Source organism: Tupaia chinensis, unplaced genomic scaffold, assembly GCF_000334495.1.
Source record: "Tupaia chinensis unplaced genomic scaffold, TupChi_1.0 Scaffold148012_1, whole genome shotgun sequence".
Lineage (NCBI taxonomy): Eukaryota > Metazoa > Chordata > Mammalia > Scandentia > Tupaiidae > Tupaia > Tupaia belangeri.
This window is the reverse complement of record NW_006207862.1, coordinates 174,109-181,808: the sequence shown is the minus strand read 5'-3', so window position 1 is coordinate 181,808 and position 7,700 is coordinate 174,109.

Genomic DNA, 7,700 nt, shown 5'->3' with positions numbered 1-7,700 from the left:
AGCTGGCCCTACTCCACTGACTTCTCACTTTTGTTGTTTCCAGTGAGAAGTCTACTATTTTTCTAACCTTTTTGAATCTATAATCAACTGCAGTCGACTACGTGGGAGTCCAGCGACATAGCCACTGTGCTAACTGCTGGTCCCAGTCTTCTTCAAGTCTTCAGAGCACTATTCCTGTGCCATTTTCTTCTTTCTGGTATTGTTTCCTGTGAATTATAGCCTCCTTGAACTCCTAATACTCTCAGCAATACCTATGCAACTCCACTTGCTGTGGATGCTATACTCTGCAGGCTGAGACCACATGGGAGGTCCAAGTTCAATTTCTGGTCCAACCTAAAGACTGGGCATAGTGGCATGTGTCTGTGATCTCAGTAACTTGGGGCTAAAGCAAGGTCAGAAGCAAGCTTGAGGCTGGCCTGGGTAATAGTGAGACTCTGAAAAAAAAAAAAAAAGGCCAGGTGTGGTATATGTCTGAAATTCCAGAAGCTGGGAGGTTGAGACAGGGGGATTGTGACACAGTGACACCTTGTCTTAAAACCAAAAAATAAAAACGAATAAACAGAAACTAACTTTATAATCATCATATTCAAGATCCATACTTTGAAACACTATTCCAAATATTTCTGAGGAAAGGATCTTGAAGATTTTCTAGCAAAATTTACCTAAACAAAAAGCTGATCAGCTAGTTGAGTGATGAAATATTAGAAAGTTATACCTGAGTTTTCTAGATTTTCGCTTTGGTGCTCAATCTAATGGTGTTCACTCTGATGTCCGTATTAGTAGCTGTTAGCACATCAGAATAATGTCTGTTATGGGGAACCAGCAGTTAGCGTAATGGCTATGTCGCTGGACTCCCACGTAGTCAACTATGGTTCGCGTCCCGGACCCTGTGGCTTAAACTCACGCTGGGCACGTGTGCGTGCGTGCCCAAGATCCTGAGAGGAGAATGGAGGAGAAGGGACTGTGGTATGACCATCCCCCCTGGGGGTTGATTTTTCGCTTTCTGTCTCTATGTCTCTCTCTGTCTGTCTGGAGAGCGCATGTGCCCTATAGCGAAAACCTCTCAAAAAAAAAAAAAAAAAGAATAATGTCTGTTTTGGTTATGTGAAAATGTTAGTAATGTATATTAGTTAAGGATCCTTCAGTTGCCAGAAACAACTAAAAAGAGGGAGGGGAGGTTTTTCAGTCACTTGGCAAGTTGCCAGATGTGGTGCAGAATCAAACTATATGTTAACAGTTTAAATGGGGGGATGGGGTAGGGAGAGCAACAAGTGGTATAGTGGTAAGTAAGGTGCTGGACTCACACGTGGCTGACCATGGTTTGAGTCCTGGACCAGTGGCTTGAAACTCATGCTGGCCCGTGTACATGCATGCCCAAAATCCTAAGAGGAGAATGGAGGAGAAGGGATTGTGTGGTGTGGCTATTCCCTTACGGGGATTATTTTTTTGTTTTCTGTCTCTCCGGTGGGCACACGTGCCCTATTGCAAAATCTCTCAAGACAAAACAAAACAGTGAGGAACTTTTTAAAATAATTTTTAAAAATTTAACTTTATTTATTCATCCACTTATTGTTTTAATTTGACCAGAGAGAGACAGGGAGAGAGAGAAGGGGAAAGTGAGAAAGCAAGGTCTGTCGGATCCAGGACTTGAACTGTGGTCAGCCACGTGGGAGTGTCCAGTGCCTTAACCACCACACAACCTGCTGGCCCCCATAGTGAGGAACTTTTAAATAACTAATCTTAAAGGAGATGGGAGGTAGACCAGCAGATGGCATAATGGCTGTGTTGCTGGACTCCCATGTAGTCAACCGCAGTTCAAGTCCCGGACCCGGTGGCTTAAAACTCATGCCGGGTGTATGTGCATGCGTGCCCAAGATCTTAAGAGGAGAATGGAGCAGAAGTGACTGCAGCATGGCCATCCCCCCAGGGGGCTGATTTCTCACTTTCTGTCTCTCTCTGTGTTTCTGGCAAGCACACATACCCTATAGCAAAATCTCCAAAAAAAAAAAAAAAAAAGAGATAGGAGGTAAGTAGGTAGTATGCCTTGTAGAAAAAATTCATTAAATTTATAAACTTCAGAATTTCTCTAAAGTGAATTTCTGAAAATCCCGGCACATTCCTGTTCAGTCTAGGAAGCTTTCTGTATAGAGGGTTAGAAATATACACCGTATCAAGAATTGTTCTTTACAGATGGAGTTTGTAACTTCCCAGGTTAGTGTTTACCAAATGCCAAATCTTTGATTGCGTGAGGATCATCAAGGAAACTTATTAATAATACAGGTCTTTAGCTCTACCATAGACCTTTTGAGTCAAACTATTCTGGGCAGGGCCTAGAAATTAATAATTAAAAAAAATCTCCCTTAGTTGAGTCTGAGGTGCAAATTTTAGACCTATTGACCTAGACATTTTATAAAAGATTCTTTTTTTTAGAGGTTTTTGCCTTAGGGTGCTTTCTCTCTGGAAAGAGAGACAGAGACAGGGAGAAGGAAAGTGAGAAATCACCCCCTGGGGGAACAGTCATGCAGCAATCCTTTCTCCTCCATTCTCCTCTTGGGATCTTGGGCACACATGCATATGCATGTGGCATGAGTTTCAAGCTGCCAGGTCCAGGACTCGAACTGCTCTCAGCCATATAGAAGTCCAGCAATCTAACCATTACACCATCTGCTGGCCCCTATCTGAAATGAAAGATTCTTTTTTTCTTTTTTTTTTTAGGGTTTTTTTTTTTTTTTTTTGCTATAGGGTGTGTGTGCTCGCCAGAAAGACAGAGAGAGACAGAAACAGAAAGCGAGAAATCTCCCCCCAGGGGAGATGGCCACACCACAATCCCTTCTCCATTCTCCTCTCGGGATCTTGGGCACGCACGCACATGCGCCTGGCATGAGTTTAAGCCACCAGGTCTGGTACTTGAACCGTGGTCAACTACATGGGAGTCCAGCGACACAGCCAACTGCTGGTCCCTGAAAGATTCTTTATCTCTGAATATGTTTTTCTGTTGTCCCCCACAGTTCTTCAAATTATCTTGCCTTTTTTCTTTTTTTTATTGCCAGAGAGTGCATGCCTTGCTAGAGAGAGACCAGAGAGACAGAGGTAAATGAAGAACGCACCCTTCAATGGGACGTGGATGTGCCTCAAATTCATCTCTATTTCTCCACCCTATAAGGATTCTGAGCATACATGTACATGCACCTCGCATGTTTTCAAGTCACCAGGCTGGGACTCAAATTGTAGTCAGTCATGTGGGATCCAGTTCCCTTAACCACTGTGCCATATGAGCAGTCCTTGTCTATTATTATTAAGATAATGAGTGTATACTAATTGTAACTGGTGTGAAAATGTTAGTAATGTATATTAGTCAAGGATCCTTCTGTTGCCAGAGACAGAAACACATCTTAAACTCTGACCAACACAACTAAGAAGGGCAGGTTTTTCAGTCATGGTTTGCTCCATTGAGTCAATTTATGTGTTTAGAATTTGAGTCTTTCCATTTCCTAGATGGGTCTCTCTCCACTTAATGGGCAAGAAAGTCATTGTCAGTCCAATGTTCACAATGCCAGTTGATGGTGAGTCGTAGGGAAGGAGAGTGATGGAGAGAGAACAGGAGAGAGAGCTAAAGAGAGAGAGAGAGAGAGAGAGAGAGAGAGAGAGAGAGAGAGATTAGGCTTAGCATAAGAATTCACAGGAAGAAACTCTGACCAATAATGGTCACTAACTTGAAAAAAGGGCTATGGTTAGCCTCATCTGAATCATTTCAAGACTATTTTAAGGATAGGATTTTGTCACTAAACAAAAGTGAATGTGGGACCAGCATTTAGCATAATGGCTATGTCGCTGAACTCCCACGTAGCCAATTGCAGTTTGAGTCTCAGATCCGGTGGCTTACACTCACGCCAGGCACGTGTGCATGTGTGCCCAAGATCCTGAGAGGAGAATGGAGAAGGGATTGCGGAGTGGCCATCACCCCTAGGGGGTGATTTCTCGCTTTCTATCTCTCTGTCATTCTGGCAAGCGCACGCGCCCTATAGCAAAAAAAACTCTCCAAAAAAAAAGAAAAGTGATTGTGATGTTGGAGACTCAAAATATGAGATTACTGCTACAAAATGGTATGATCAGAACAAGAAACTTATCATTAGCATGGACCTGTGGTTCACAAAGTGTTGTATAGGGAATACATTGGAGTGTCTGAGATGCCTTTAAGGGGTTCACATTAATTTTATGAAAAAATGTTATTTATGTTAACATGTGATGTGTTTCTTCTTGTTATTTTCAAATGAGTGAATAAATACATTTATTTTTTTTCTAAAACAGTATTAATAAATATAATCGACTAAGCTGCCTTTGGTTACAAGTGAAAAAAAACTCAAGTGATATTGGTCTAAACTATAAAGTGGATTTTTGCTTTTGTTTTTTTTTTTTTTTGTGTTGCTATAGAGTGTGTTTACTCGCCAAAAAGACAGAGAGATAGAAAGTGAGAAATCACCCCACTGGGGGGATGGCCACACTGTAATCCTTTTTCTTCCATTCTCCTCTTGCGATCTTGGGCACACATGCACACGTACCCAGTGTGAGTTTTAAGCCACCGGGTCCGTGACTCGAACCGTGATTGACTACATGGGGGTCCAGCAACATAGCCATTATGCCAACTGCTGGTCTGGGATTTTATTTTTTTAAGAGAAATTTTTGCTATAGGGCATGTGCACTTGCCAGAGAGACAGAGAGATGGAAAGTGAGAAATCACCCCCCAGAGGGGATGGTCACACTGCAATCCCTTCTCCTCCATTGTCCTCTTGGGATTTTGGCATGCACACACACATGCCTGGTGTGAGTTTCAACCCTCCAGGTCCATTACTCAAACTGTAGTTGGTCATGTAGGAGTCCAGCAATATAACCACTATGCCATCTTCTAGTCCCCAAAGGATGTATTTGTTCAATATGGTAGCTAATTTTATGTCAGCTTGACTGGGCTATCGGGTACCCAGATTATTTTGATTAAACATTTACTCTGGGTGTTTCTGTGAGAGTGTTCTTTGATAAGATCAAGAAAATATTGGTGAACTGGGGATGGGTCCATGGCTTGGTAGTTAAGGGAACTAGATCCCACATGTTAACTATGTGGTTCAAATCCCAGCCTTGGCAACTTAAAAATCATGCCAGACGCATGTGCGTGCATGCCCCAAATCCGGGCGTGATAGAGAAATGGAGAAAGAATTGCAACATCTTCATCGCCTATTGGGGTGGGGGTGTGCTTTCTCCCTGTCCCTCTCTCTCTTATGAGTGCACACTTCCTCTGGCAAATAAAAATAGGCAAACTGAGTAAAGAACAAGGCCTTCCCTAATGTGAGTGGCCTCATCTAATCAGTTAAAGACCTGTATTCAATAAAAAGGATTACCCCCTCTTTGAGTAACAGAATTCACTTCTATCTGATTACCTTTGAATTTGAACTGAATTCAAATGCCCACTTCCATAATCATATAAGCCAATTTCTTTTTTAAAAAGTATGTAACTCCAATAAGATATTGTTCCATATCTCTGGAGACCTTACTAATGTACTCAGAAACTGAAAAGTTCTAAAGTCAATATGCCTTCAGGTGATTAAGCCAAAATCAACAATTCACTGAAGACATATGTGTCTTTCTCGCCTTAGAGCTATTTCCAAGTTTAAACTCCTTATGGTGTTTCTCCCTTGAGGTTGGGGCTGTCCCATCATGAGAGCTAAATGGCTGCAGATGCTTCCCATTCAAACAGCGTATCTTGAGGGCAAAATAAAGCATGACTTTGGTTGTTTTTATACCTGGAAGTCACTGTTTCTAGCATAGGATCAAATTGGGTCAGCTGCTCATTCCTTAACCAATCACTATGACCAAATCACTCCCCAGGGGGTACAGCCATGCTGCAATTCCTTTTTCTCCATTCTCCTCTTGGAATCTGGGGCACACAGTCACATATGCCCAGCATGTCTTTCAAGCCACTGGGTCTGAATGGCGCAGTCAGCCATGTGGGATCTAGTCACTTGAACCTCCATACCATCTGCTGGCCCAGAAAGAGATTCTTGAAGGGCTCCAAATCTTTTTTATTATTATTATCATTATTAATTAATTATTATTATTATTTTAAAGATTTTGCCATAGGGTATGTGAACTAGCCTGAGAGAGACAGAAAGAGAGACAGTAAGAAGGAAAGTAAGAAATCACCCTCCAGGGAGGATGGCCATGCTACAATCCCTTCTCTTCCATTCTCTTGGATCTTCAGATTCACACACATGTGCCTCGTATGATGGGCTCCAGCTCTTTAAGTCCCCAGTTTCTTTGAGTCTTCATAGTTCATACATGTGAATGAAGCAGCTTTGGAAATGACTCCAACTATAGGTACCATTTAATTGTAAATTCATGGCAGACTGAGCTGTAACAATCTGAACAAGCAAATTGCTAATTTCTGGGATCCAGAAACCATGAGAAATGTAAAGGATTATTGTTTCGATATGACTTATATGCAGCAACAGATAACTAATCTACCTCTCCACAATCTTGAAAAAAAATTTTTTTAAATTTTGATATAGGGTGCATGTACTGATTGGAAAGAAACAGAGAGAAAGAGAGAGACAGAGAGACAGAGAGAGGGAAAGTGAGAAAGCACCTCCGAGGGGGGATGGCCATGTTTCAATCCCTTCCCCTTCATTCTTCCCTCAAGATTTTTGGAATGCTTGGCAGCTTGAAAGTCACACTGCGTGTGTATGCACACAAGTCACAAATCCTGAAAGGAGAAATGGAGGACAAGGGATTGTGGAGTGATCATTCCTCATGAAGAGCTGCTTTTTCACTTTCTCTTTCTCTGTGCACATGCCCTCTGGCAAGTTAAAATACAATTGTATAAGAGAAAAATTGAACACACACACAAAATACATAAGAACACAAAAGCTAAAAAAGAATTAAAATATTTAAAATATATTGAATATATTAAAATGCTTATAGCTGTTATCTCTAGGAGCTGGAATTTTACATAATTTTTATAGCCTTTTCAGCTTTCTCACATAATATGGAAGACTGAAGTACAACTAAAACAAAAATTGGAAAATGTGTAAAGCTGCATAAATCCACACTGAGTTAAAAAAGAGTTGGTCAAGAAAAGAGAAGAGCCACATTGTTTTCAAAGTGATAGGGGAAGTGGTTGTGGTTTGGTGTGAAGGTGAAGGGTGGGGCGTGGTGTACATGTCAGTGTTTGGGCAAGGGGAGAAAGAGCTGCTAACCAACCCACTGCGTGGTTCTGATGTGGGGACATGTGGGGAAGGGGTTGGTGTCTAGATAGATAGAGAAGGCTCTTCTGTGGTAAGCTGGGGAATGCTCTGTGTGTGTGTGTGTGTGTTTGTGTGTGTATTTGTATGTTTGTGTGTGTGTGTCTGTCTGTTTGCCTCTCTTTCTAGTGAACACATGCAGCCTCTGGCAAATTAAAATAAATTTTGGTAAGAACAATGAAGGAGAAATGATTAGTACAAACAGTTCATATCAGGGCGTTGTGGTGGGAGATTTTAGAGAAAAATCCAGAAGGGGCTAGCTCCATGGCCTAGTGGCTAAAGGAGCTGGATCTCAAATGTTTCTCATTCAAGTCCTAGGGGCTCAAAAAAACATGGAAGGGCATGTGTGTATATGTCCCAAATTCTGATAAGATGGAGAAATGGAGAAGGGATTGTGACATGTCCATTGTG